The sequence below is a fragment of the Coturnix japonica genome, chromosome 4 (assembly GCF_001577835.2).
Source record: "Coturnix japonica isolate 7356 chromosome 4, Coturnix japonica 2.1, whole genome shotgun sequence".
Classification (NCBI taxonomy): Eukaryota; Metazoa; Chordata; class Aves; order Galliformes; family Phasianidae; genus Coturnix; species Coturnix japonica.
The window spans coordinates 20,031,333-20,044,541 of NC_029519.1; the positions used below are offsets into that span (position 1 = coordinate 20,031,333).

The 13,209-nt window shown below is 36.6% G+C and overlaps 1 long non-coding RNA gene across 1 annotated transcript; it reads right to left on the reverse strand.

Moving 5' to 3' along the window:
- Positions 1–3,073: 3,073 nt before the first annotated feature.
- Positions 3,074–12,786, reverse strand: LOC107312976. Its single transcript, XR_001554714.2, has 2 exons — positions 12,113–12,786; positions 3,074–3,510 (listed from the first exon to the last, which is right to left on the reverse strand). It is a non-coding gene; the product is annotated as an uncharacterized LOC107312976 (long non-coding RNA).
- Positions 12,787–13,209: the final 423 nt, after the last annotated feature.

A 13,209-nucleotide genomic window follows, 5' to 3' on the forward strand; every position in this document is an offset into this window, starting at 1 on the left:
AAGCCCTACAGTAAAGGATTACAGTGATAAAGTCAAGTAGCTGCCTCTGCAGAGCAGTTTAGATAATCCACAGGAAAAAAAAAAAAAAAAAAAAGAAAAAAAAAAAAAGGCTTAAACAGAAGGACAGGAAAAGGACCTCCTGGGTTAGTGTTGAAATTAGATACTGAAAATGCCCATTGTTGTGTTCCTTCCTGGGGTTCTTACCACATTCCATTAGATGTCAAAGGATTACTCTGCTGGCAAAGCATACCCAGTATGTTCCCCTAGTTCTGTAGAACTTAGATACCCATGTGCATGAAATGTGGAAATCATAATCATGGTGCTAAGAAAAAAAGTTATTGAACAATACTCACAGTATAAAAGTAGTAAACACTGGGGAAAGATATTGCAGTAATTTCCCAGTGGCTGAGAAAGAATTGATTCCAGGTGTTGCAATTAGTTCATTAAAATAAGCAAATAACAGTAGAGAATACTAAATTCTAAGGCTGATTTATTCATAGTTATTTGTATGCCTGAGCAGGTGTCTTGACAGCAACATCAGCAGCAAGTTTTACAACTCACAGGTGTAATGCCCCTTTCAGATCTCCAGCAAAGGCAGCTGTGTTTGAACAGCTTCAGCCTGCCAGCAAACAGCTCCTCATACTCCTGCTTTTCCCAAGACACTGTTCCCAAAACTGCTGCAAGCTTGTTCCACTCTCTTTACAAGTAAACTAGAGGCTCTTTGCGCTCAGGCACAATCACAACCTTGTTTAATGTATTCCTTTTTGGCTGCTGCAGAGGAAGAAGAATCAGCAGTTCTCTGGTATGTATGTAGGTAGCCTATTTGCAGTCTGAATTTTCCTCAACTACAAACTGTTCCCAACTGCAGTGAAAAGTTTGGAGTTTAGCACAGAAATTATTAACCCATTGTAGGTGCTCATAAATGCCCATTACCTAACTGCACAATCAATACCTTCATGCCATCTCTGCGGAAGACTATTATACTGATTTTATAGAGTGCAACATGGGAAATTAAAGTCCTAAACGTAGATTATACAACCATGACTTGAATGACTGTTTCTTAAATAAAGGAAAACTTTGCTGGCTTAAACAGTATTAAAAGGCTCCTCACACCTCCACAGATCTACCTGATAAGTATAAAACTAATACAAAGTTTTCTTTGTGGTGAAGTTGCTTCATTTTACCACGCAGAACAATCTCAAGTCTCAGTATGGAAACTTATCCTATTTTAAGTCCTCTGGAAATGAAGAGCCAAACACAATTTACCTGTGTTCTCAAAACAACTGCTATACTTCCATTTGTTGTCATTTTTCAACAGCAAGAATCAAGTTTAAAAGCTAGATTTTTTTATTTTAATCAAGCACTTGAACATTGGGAAAAAAAAAAAAGAGTAGAGAAAAAGGCTCTTTATTATACCTCTAATTTAATTATCAAAGAAAAACAGTGCTCAAGCAAAATGAGAATCTATTAAGCCCACCACAACCAATTTACCAATGAGTATCAGCATCAGTTCTGACCTCACTCAGGTAGAGAGATGACACAGTTTTATCATTCCACCAGTTTTCATGATATATCCTTGCAAGGCCTCTCTAGTCTACATACGAAGGCTAAGTGCTTTTTTGCTGTTGGATATGTGGCCCAGCTATCCCAAGGAGCAGAGGCATAAGGCCAGCAGAGAACAAAAGTGACTGTTCCCTGAATGTAGAGCTTTTAAGAACAGCATTTTAGATCTAATGAATTTCCTCCTAACATGCATGTACATCAGAAGTGCAGCTTCCTCCCATCGTGATCTCTGTTCCTGAGATTGGCAACTGACTTAACTTTACAGACAGAGAGACTACTGCTTGCCTCACACAACTTAAAAGAGAGCCTTCTGGCTGGATAAGAGAGACAGATTCCAATGGGAGTTCCATCTGTTCTTACTCAGCTAAAAGGAAGTCATCTCTGATGCCAAGATTCAAAGGCAGAATGATGAAAATAGGGCGATGTGGAGGAGCTTCTTTACACTGAATGATGCTTATTAACCCCCAGCAGATGTCTCTTACATTAAGTTTCAAATTTTCTTCACCTCTACAGCAACACAATACATGTTCATTAAAATCACTCAAATTTTATTATTTAATGATATTTTACTATTAAATATGCTCAGTGATTACTAACCAGTTACAATTAATTGTAAGTTGCAAACTGAACCTCCCAACCTCCACCCAAGTCACATCCATAGCATGCATGAAACATGTATTGGGAAATATTGTTGTAGAGGTTGCTTAGTTCCCCAGTGGCTGAGGGGGAAAAAAGTTAAATATATATTAGCAACTGTTGTGTATCTATTTCTCATACAATTCAGGAACAAATCAAAAGGAGGAGGGAAAAAAAAAAAACAAAAAAACCAAACCGATACAGTTTCATAGAAACAAGTCTTTAGAAATTGCTCAGTCTGATGTTTGTTATTGCCGAGTTCATGAACAGTCCAAGGCTGTCATATACAATGAGCATGCCTGAAATGCAAATATTTTGTGGCTTGCTTTCAGCCATAGCACAGCTACCTCAGTATTAAACTGTGATATAGTTTCTGAGGCACAGTTCAGGAAAATTCCTGAACGGAAAATACCAGGTTAATACTTAAAGCTTGAATAATTGGATTAGATTGAAAGGATAAATATTTTTTATAAATCCTTAGCAAATTTCTCAGTGTATGGTGGTGTTCTATTTAAAAAAAAAAAAAAAAAAAAAAAAAAAATTTAAAAAATATCAGGTCTATTTTACTTATTTATTTTCCCTTCTTCTTCCCAGGGAGTCAATTTAGGCTTGAATTCCCACTCACTTTCTGCAACAGAATGAAACTACTGATATACTGCAAATAAACATAGTAATCTCTGCTCATCTATTGACCTAAAGCACTCTTGTAGCATTTCCTGCTAAAGCCATGAGATAAAAAGATTTTCGTTATTCAGAAACTTGCTCTCTCCAACATACATTACAATTAGAATGAAAGAGTGGCATCTTATATTAAATTGTTCACCCTGATCAAGAAAAGCAAGTGACAAAACTGAGCAGATTTTGACCCACAAAAGCAATCGAATAAGTATTTATTAGCAGCCACAATTTGAAAAGAAGACTCATGAAATTCAACTGTTCTCAAATCAAGAGGTTGTGCAAAAGTGACTAAGATAAATCTGGGGAACAACAAAAACACAAGAAAACTCCATTGGACTGGTCTGAGTGTTTGCAAGGAATTTGTTTAATTTTGTATAAAAGGGCAACTAGAACTGCATTACTGCTGGAACTTCAGTCTCACAGAAGCAGAGCACATACCCTTGGGAACTGTCCATTTCGTGATCTTGAAAACAATGATGATGATAAATAAGTTCACAGTAGAGGATCAGTTGGTCTGCTAACCTATCCTTTGGGACTCAGCTGATAGCAGTCTGTTTGTCAGAGCTGTCAGTAACAATGTGGAGTATTTTGATGGTTCCGAGGTATCTATCATTCACCATCCTCCAGGGCTGCCTAGAGGACGGGAACACAGTTTCATGAGAAAACATTGAAGTTTTCATCCCACATCAAAACAAAAAGACCTCAGGAGAAGACACAAAAAAATAAAAATAGTTATAAGCCCATGTTGCCACCAACACAATGGGTTTGAATACCCATCTGGAATATATTCTTGCTGAAATGTCTGACAGAATGAGAGTTCGTACCAGTTTTCTTACTGCTGACAACCCACATTCCATTGCACTACATCCTCCAACAAGCAACAGTTTTTATAAAATACAACGCATTTCAAAAAAATTGATTATTTTCCTGATATGGAAAGATTTTCAGTGCAGCTACTTACTCATCATTCAGCAAATATGGCTTTGGCCCACCCTATTTTTTTGATGATAGCTACCCGAATGCTGAGTCTGTCCTTCAGTTTTAAATTTCAGAAGCTTCATGATTGCTGCTACCGTTGAAGGCATTTGATAAATACTACCTATGACAGAGAATGCTTCGTGATGCTTAGCAAGTTCTTCTGTATGTATATTCAAAGAAAAAAAAAATAATCTCAAGTTCTTAAGTTATAAGTATCTGTAGTAAGCAAAGGGTAATTTTACATAAGTTCATATAATTACGTTTTTGCCACTGAATAAAATGCACACAAATGCACACTGCCCTTTCAATCTTATCTACTTTCTGTTCCAATTTTTGTTGCTGTTGTTATGGGGAATTGATTCAACTTTTGATTGAAATATTACTTTGAAACACAGGAATGTCAGAATAACGTACACGGTTTTCTCATACTACAAAATTTCAAAGCATTCAGTAATATTCAAACATAAATATTTCTAAATGATAATGTTAAATCTATGCTAAATCAGCTGTATCTACCAGCTTAAATCATCACAAGTCTCTTCAGTACTGTCTGTCAGACAAAGATCCATTTGGAGATCACATCATCCAAAATCAGACATTTGAGCCAGGTTTCTAAACAGTCAGTAGAGATATAGCCAGGAAAGCTAATGGATTAAGTAATTTGGCTGACTATAGACACCTCTGTGGGGAACAGCGTGAACTCATTCTAGATACAACTGGTAAATCACAAGCACATTTCTCCATTTCTGATATTGAAGGGGAAAGAAAAAACAAACACGAAAAGAGCAAACAAAAAAGCTCAGCACACACAAGAAGGAACTGGAATCTCTGACAAACAACAACAAGCCAGAGTTGTTGTTCCTTTATTTCTATTTTAGACAATGAATACGTATAACTTGTTTGGTTTTTTTTTTTTTGGTACAATTTGAACCTCAACCTTATCCACAGGAGTCTTTGGGAACAGAAACTTCAAACTTCTCCCCTTTTGTTCCAAGAAAATTCAAATTATCTTCTGCAAAGTACTTTTAAATGAATACCGTCTCTTTCAAAATATGTAATACACTTCAAAAGTACTTCAGTTAGGCTGGTAAAACATGGGATGCTTATGAAGATTATCTCCTATTTCTTCAACTTTTTAAAATGAAGAGAAGTTGGTCTGAAGCACATTCTTTATGTAAACAACATCAACTGAGGCTTTCTTCTTTCTTACCTGGGAGCAAGAGTGCGTTTCTGCATAGAATATACTCTTGGTGCATTGCAGCCCTGCCATGTGCGATTCCCCCCATCCCTGCTTATTTTATGACTGTTTTTGAGCTCCCACTTTTAAGGGACGTAACTTTAATGGCAATTTTAAAGAATGTACATTATGTACTGAAGAGTGCTGCAAGAGTCATTTGGAATTATGCACCTCATCTGTGGAACTGAAATACGTTCCTTAGAAATAAGAAACACTGTAGCTTCCTCTCATAAAAGGAATAATATCAATACACTGTAAGGAGAGATCAGCTCCAGTACAAAATCTTCGGTGTTTTCAATAGATCACTGTATGAGCCATTGTAATACAGTCTGTTCAGAAAATTTCAAACAAGAAGCAGGAGGAAAGCTTTCTCCTGCAAACCTAGAATCTTCTGATTGTGGTGAGTAATTTTCTTCCCTTTCTTTATAGCACTTTTCTATCATAACAGTCCTTCTGTCATCACACCTTTGTTGTAATGTGTTTCCCATCATACTGATCTGTCCAATTGCTAAACATGTGCCTTATTCTTTATACTACAAATCCTTAATTTTTCTTAATTACAGTTACAGTCAAGACGGTTCACTTTACCAACAACTCCTCACACAGCTCCAGTTTGTTGAGCAAATCACTTCTAGGGCCATATGCTACTTCAGACACCTGGTTTACTAACAACCATATTGTCATGTTTGGAGATTTCATTCTTATCTAAATTCTCTCTGTAAATTATCCTCAGATTTAGCCGATCCTGTGGTGTATGCTGTACTAACTAATGCTTTCTTGTTTATCCGATGCATTTTGCAAGTGTCTCAGCAGATGTGCCCTCAAAGGAGATGTCTCCGTTAGACATTTTAAGAGACCTGTTCTGTAGTTTACTCCAGGAGATTAAATCTTATTTCTGTAGCTCAGATTATATCCAGGTGCAGACCTTAACCGAGAGTTGAAACATTCCACATCACATGAAGCTCTTAAACAGGCTACCACTATACAAAACATTTTCAGATTACATGATAAAAAAGTTGTTTGCACCCCAAACCATGTGTACTCCCACGATTTAGTCCTTTCTTTCCTCACTGATTGCTGAGTCTCTGCCCTGAAGCATCAAGTTGTCTTTGAAGGCAGAGCACTATTTTTAAGAGAAAGCCTTAAAACACAGAAAGAGACTGCTAACCACAGACTATTCAGAACACTTTGCACCACTTCAAATTATAAGCAAAGTAACAAAAACCACATTAAAATTCCTGAGAGACTCAAACCCCTAATTCCACTTAACAGTACCTTGATTCTATTGACTTTCCAGAAATACGATCCTTTACATCCTTAAAATCATCAGCTCATATCAAGCATATGTTAAGATCTATCCTACACAACATTCCTCTGAGTACATTTCAGAGACTAAAAATTTCAAATTCTAGCTAAATAATGAAATTATCTTTTAAAAGTAAAGATTTTAGATCCATTACCCAACTGCCTTGGTACCATCCTTTGATAGATTGCAACTTTGTAGTGCATCTAGAACTGAATACTTTTTTTCTTGCCTAGCACCAAACAAAAAAGAATAGCCCACTCTGCTTCAAGGCATGTCAAACATACAGAAGGGAAGAAGTATCCCTCTTTAAAATATCAGACACACACACAGACAAAGAAAACCACATCTAAATTGCCTCAGCTGTGCAAACACACCCTTTCAGGGTACACATTTCACAGGTGATGGAAATTTGTGAAGAGTGGATTGTAGTCTCAAGTGATCCTTATGTCCTTTTAAAGTTTTCCATAAAAATTATTTGTTCGATGAAGGAGAAAATAAAACAAATTTATTCCCTAATCCAAACATCTACATAATCATCAAACATAATGGACATAAAATTTGCCATACATGTCAGTACAAGCAAGTTCTATAGCTGCATGAAAGTACAGTATCTGCTGGGAAATGGCTATAAGGAAGAAAGTTATCTACTACAAAAAAAAAAACAAAAAAAACCCCCACATTTTCAGAATCAAAACTTCAAAGTTTAAAGGATAAAAACGTGTGCTCTCAATCCACAAGCACAAACACATGAAGCTGTAATAGATTTTTTAACAGATAGATGATATTTTTAGATGTGTTGTGCCCAAAGTAAGAAAATTACTCCTAAGGATAATATCATTTGTATGTGCCTTAAAGGATGAAAATTCCATTAATAATTGACAATAGTCATCATCATGATGAGAAGGGAAATCATTAAGGATATTTCTGAAGCCTTTCACTGACAATGCAATAGGACAATAAGGTTTCTATTAAACAGCAGTAGTCAATAACTGAGATAGTATAACTTTGCTCTGGTTTGTTGTGGCTACTGACACAGTTGTTATTGATATTTCAACCGAATGAGGCTGCAACATGAGCCTTACTGTCTTCACATAATTTCTAGGTGATAGCCTAGGGAATATATATCTCACAAGGAACCAGGGCTGATGTTTTCCCTTCCTGCTGCTCTGACCAAGGAGAGTAAGCAAAGACTACCAAATACTTTTCTCACAATATACTTTGTGAGAATTTAGCAAAAAAATTCACATTTTTGCATGTTCCAATATGCAGTGATTCTTGTAACATTTAGGTAGGATATTCTCACTGTTGATACGATAGACGTAATACATTTGGAGTACAAATCAATTTTGACTATCCAAGCTAATGTTAAAAGTCTGTAATCAGTTTCATTTTGTTCTAGCAATAGTAAAAACTTCTACAGCCAAACTAAAGATTCATCTGATCTCCAGCAGTGATTTAATAGAAGCCAGGACTTATACTTTAAGAAACATATTAGAAAGTGGGAAAGCAGAGAATAATATTTTCCATGTTCTGATAAGGATTTAGGGTTTTCTGAATTTTAGATTATAACAAGAGCTTTGCTTTTAATAGTGATTGAGAAAAACAGGGCTCAAGAAGTAATACATACTTAACATCTGAATAAGAATAGAAGGGAACATTTTGCTGTTTCCATAAAAAGCCTTCTGGTTCTGAAGTTATCAATTATCAGCATCATGAAGGGAAAATTAACAAATGCAGCCAAGTTCTTGGGTATTTTTTAGGCAAGTCACATTTTCCAATGCATTTATTTTAGACAAAATACCCTGGAAAATTCCTAGGGAAACAGAAGCCTCTGAAGGCAGCTGGGGGAAGAAATGAATAGTAAGAATAGTAAGAATAAGGCTGTTACGAGTCTAATTCAAATACATACATTTTACTCTTTTTTTCTAAAGGAATATGATGGACAGACATCCAGGTTGTCATTACAGCTAGAATATGCAGCATGTTTCATCATCCAAATGCACTGACTTAATCCATCCCTTTAATACTTTTCAAGTCCCAGAGGGTTTTTTAAAAGGTAGGCAGTTTATGTTAAACAAATTTCCTACTTGTCATTTGTCCAAATGAATCCGTTTTCGAGCTTGAATATGTTTTTTCTCTTGCAGGTAGTAGCTGCTAATACCATATTAGAAGAAAACTCCCCTCAACCAACAGGAGAATAGCAGTCTAGTAGTAATCCTTGTTTCTAATTTGCTTATGCTGAAGCAGTCTTAAATGTTTACCTCTCATTCAAATCTTCTGCTATTTTTCATTGTAAGTCTCAAATGAAAGATAGGTGGCATTGCAGATCTCAAACAAGATGTTATAAGCTTTGTTCCAGGAGTTCAAGAAACAAAGACAGTGAGTGCTTCTAAAATTTTCTTTCAATCATTTGTGCTTTAATATAGATGTATCAGAAATTGTAACTATTCTGAAGGGCAAAAATTATTATTGACAACCCTTTTTTGGGGAGGAATTGAAAGAATGCAGTGGAAGGTATACCCAAGCCTACCAGAACTTTACATCAAAGTGTATTCACAGCATCTATAATAAAAGACGCTAGTCAGCAATTGCTAGAGCACCAAAGGGTTATTAAAATGAACTAAAATCAGCTCAGATTGAGACAAGTTCAGACAACACCGGATATACTTTACCTATCAGGTCAATATGAAGCCTGTAGCCTTTTACTGGTAATGCCAATGGTCATAACTGAAAGGGTGCAGGTAGGGAAATTGTTGCAAAAACTGTCAGGAGAAGAAAACTGTCATGTCAAAGAGATAAAAGTATATTATGGCACTTAAAGCATTTTGTAGGTGAAAGAAGATGAAGAATTTATGGATCACTGTACATGAAACGTAGATATGAAATTTGCTTTTAAAATAGTCACTTTTAACATCCCAAACCTGAAGATTTTCTGCTGCATCATGTAATGCCCAGACAGAAAAAAAGTCAAGTTACAGCTTCACCACTAGATGGCTGTGTTGTTTATTAGAGCATATCATCTTAGAGATTTTCTGTGGAAAAGCTTCTACAGAAATAAATTTCTCTCTTACTAAGCAATTGCACATCTGTGTTCATGTCTAAATGGAAATGAACACCTGGGGGAAAAAAAAAGAAAAAGAAAAAGGATTTAACTTGCTATGATCAAGCTGAAATTTCTATATGACATCAGATTATGAAATCAGAAGCTGGGCTACAGTTGAATGCATTTCAGATTTGATTTTCCTAATCAAAAACCAAATTACATTGGAGATTCACATACTGATCATTATGTTGTATGCAGGTTCACAGTTTAGTGTTTGTTCATTTGTTTTTTTGTGGTTTTTTTGGTTTTTTTTTTTTTTTTTTTTGTGTTAGTGCTTTAATTCTACATAGATATCTAAGAAATCTGTTGTGACATCTTTGGCCTCAATATCACAGATCCCCTCCTGAGGGGCCCGGTGCTCTGTTTTTGTGCATGAGCACCTCAGCTTCGGTAGCGATTAAGAGTTTTTAGTGATTCACTCATGAAAATGCAAACCAGGTCCAGAAAACATCAAATTCTTATCTCATTTTTCCTGACAAGCTCAATCTGGTAGAATTCTTAAGATTTGTATAGAAAAGACATGGAAAGTACAGTGACAGGAGAAACACAAACAGGGTGGAGTTTAACAGCATACAGTTCAGGTACAGAGCTTAGAAAGCCATCAGCTGAGCCATTTTGAATGCTTTTTGACAAAGGATAGGGACTGAACCTGACAGTCCCACCACACAAGTGATTGCCTCCTTGAGAAGGGAAAGAAATCAGCTGTTAAACTCTCTCTCCTTCCTTTGATGAACCTTTCAAAGTTAAAAGTATATTCCCTCTCTGGTCCTGGAACAGAAGTGTGTAGGTACTAATTGTTATTTACTGCCTGCTCTCCCCAGAGTAGCTGGTACTGAGCTCCAGCTTTGCATTTATGTACACAGATATAGATTCAAGGAAGGAATTCTGCAAAGAATGATCAAAAGAGGAAATTATATATATATAACTTAAATAGTCTGTGGTAGTAAATGAGCTAGCAGACCTGACTAATACAAGATACTTTTGTCCTCATGGAAATAAGACATAATCTGGCATTCTCAGATGCATTAAGAAAGTAAGAACACAGGGATATGATTTCAGATTCTGCAGGAGCAGAGAGCATGTGCATCTACAGAAGCAGGGTAGCAGATGTTTGGTAGCAGACGCCTGTGCAGGAAGAACTTCTGGTTCTTGATAAATTCTGCACACAGTCAGTTTCATGCATCAGCATGAGACTTAGTTTCCAATGAGGCAATACCTTCCACTCAGTGGAAGAGTAGGGAGGAAACAGAAAAAAAATAGGGAAGAAAACCTGGAAATATCTTGCTGATGAGTGTCACATTACTTGCAAGCGACCATTTGCCTGAGACAGTGATGCTGCTGCCAAATGCAGATGCTCTATGGTATCTTGAGCTGAGTGAGCCCATAGATCCCACTTAGTTTTTGGAAGGTCCCAGGGTAAAGATGCTTTCTTCAAAATGTCACACTATGTTTCCACTTAGCATAAAAAAACCATGATTCTATGTTAGACAGCAGTAGGATTAGAAAATATTAAGGGGAAAATACTTTATCTTTCAGATGTTATAAAACAAAGGAAAGCTAACAGGGGTACACTGCCACTACTGCAGCTGAGGCTTCCAATAAGCTGATTAAAGCCTTTTTTTTTTTTTTTTTTTTTGTCCTAGTAATACCAAAGATTTAACTGGAGTCTAACAGTAGAAATGTGCCAAATTGAGGAAGCCCCATTTCCCCTGCCTGCAGGGCCACTTGTCTGTTTTTCCAGAGATAAGAGACAAGTCACAAGAGTTACTTCATGCAGCAGAGGAGAAATTTTAGCACTGCTTATTATCTCCATGAAGGCAGCTGCTATTGCAATGAAGGAGTGGAAATATACCTCCAATTTTTGTACTGTCGTTTATTTATACTGTTTAGAAAAACAGGAAGTGAGACCATTTTGCGGTATAGGTTTGTTTCTACCCATACTTTTTCATTTAATGTTTTAAACCTCATGGGTCTGAAGTGGTCAGAATTTGCTCAAGCTGTCCTTAGACCAGCCCTGATTGCCATCCCTGCCATCTGCAGGCAGTGGCTGGGGATAGCTATGATTCCAAAAGAGATCCTCCCCTAAACAGATATCCCTTTCCTCCACAGTAAAATGTCCAAAAGCCCAAAATTTGGATCCATAAAACCTGTGTTTATTTACCACCAGAATTCCAGCCCCTAAATCCTGTGTGTGTTGGCTTCCTCCAGTACATCTTCCAGAAGATAAAGTGCCTGTTTCAGGGCATACCAAGATCTCACTATATTTTAACAGCACTAAGCAATTTGAGGATTTATTTCAGGCTTAAGTGTCAGCAGAGAGCATGCCCTTTTTTTCAGAGGGGAAAGTCCAATTCTTCAGTGTTCTTACCTTGGCTTGACACCATCCCAATAAGTAGTCAAAAGTTTCCCAGTCTGGCACACAGATCAAATAAACAAATAACTCTACAAAATATCCACTGCACAAAAATCCAGAAATACCTCCTGTATGTAGTTATACAATTGTACAGCTACATAATTACACATTCAATAAGTAAACAGAGGTTAAACAGATGCTTCACACAAAAGATTGTAATTATAGAAAGAAAACCTATAATAAATGTAAAACGCTCACCGCTGTTGAAGGTTTGCAGAAAACTCCACAAAGAAGCAATCCTCAGAGAAAAAGAAAACCAGCCTTAGTGTGCAGTCAGCCCTTAAATGAGATCTGGAAGAGGTGGAGCTTGGCTTCTGGTGGCACAGCTGAATTACCTTCACCTGTGCTGCCACAGCTGACTCATCACTTGCCTCAGGTGGTCAATCTGAGGTTCAGGCTGTGGCTGAGATTAACAGTTTAACATATGAGATATACTCTTGGAAGCTCAGAAATTGCTCTTTTAAATTATTTTTTATTTTATTATTATTATTTTTATTTTTAATATGTTGGGAGGGTAAAATGAGAAAGACCATCCACAGCTGACAGCCTCTATGACTCTTCCTTGATACACCAGCTCTCCGCATGCTATGTTAGAGGAACCATGCTTTTAGCTGGGAATGACACTTCTCCACCCAGTTTAGAGTTGGGACAGTAAATTTTGTTTCAGTATAGCCTCTCATCATCTGTGCTTCATCAGAGAAATGCTTGAACTACATTATGCACATGTAAATACTGAGATGATAGATAAACTTGCTAATGAATTTTATCTTTTAGCAAGCTAAGACATATATGTGCCTGGTTCAGTTTATTTTGAGATAACTCTAAATTAGCCGAACAGGCATTCTCTAGTCATATCTATTTTGGATGAAGACACCATATTTCTTCTTTGTATTGTCTCTGTAATGTATGGCTGAGCTCCACTGAGACATGTTTTCAGGTGTTTTAAATCTTTCAATTAAAAATACACTTGAAAAACAAACAAAGTAAAGGTAAAAGTTTCCCTGTGATTCAAATTCCCTCATGATTTTGCCAGTAGGTAAAGCAAACATAAGGATTTTTAGCTCCTTTGAGAAAATTTCCTCAGCTCAAACATCATTGCCCTTACATGAATTGGGATTCAATTAGATCCCTTGGTTGGAAGAATTGTACATGACATTTAGTTTGAGATCTGAACCAGATGTTTGCTTTCCACCACTTCACTGAACATCAAAACACCAAAGTTTCCTATGCTGAACTGAAGTTAGTGCTGAAACTGTATACCTCTAGCCTCAGCAACATGTGTTACTCTGTTTTCC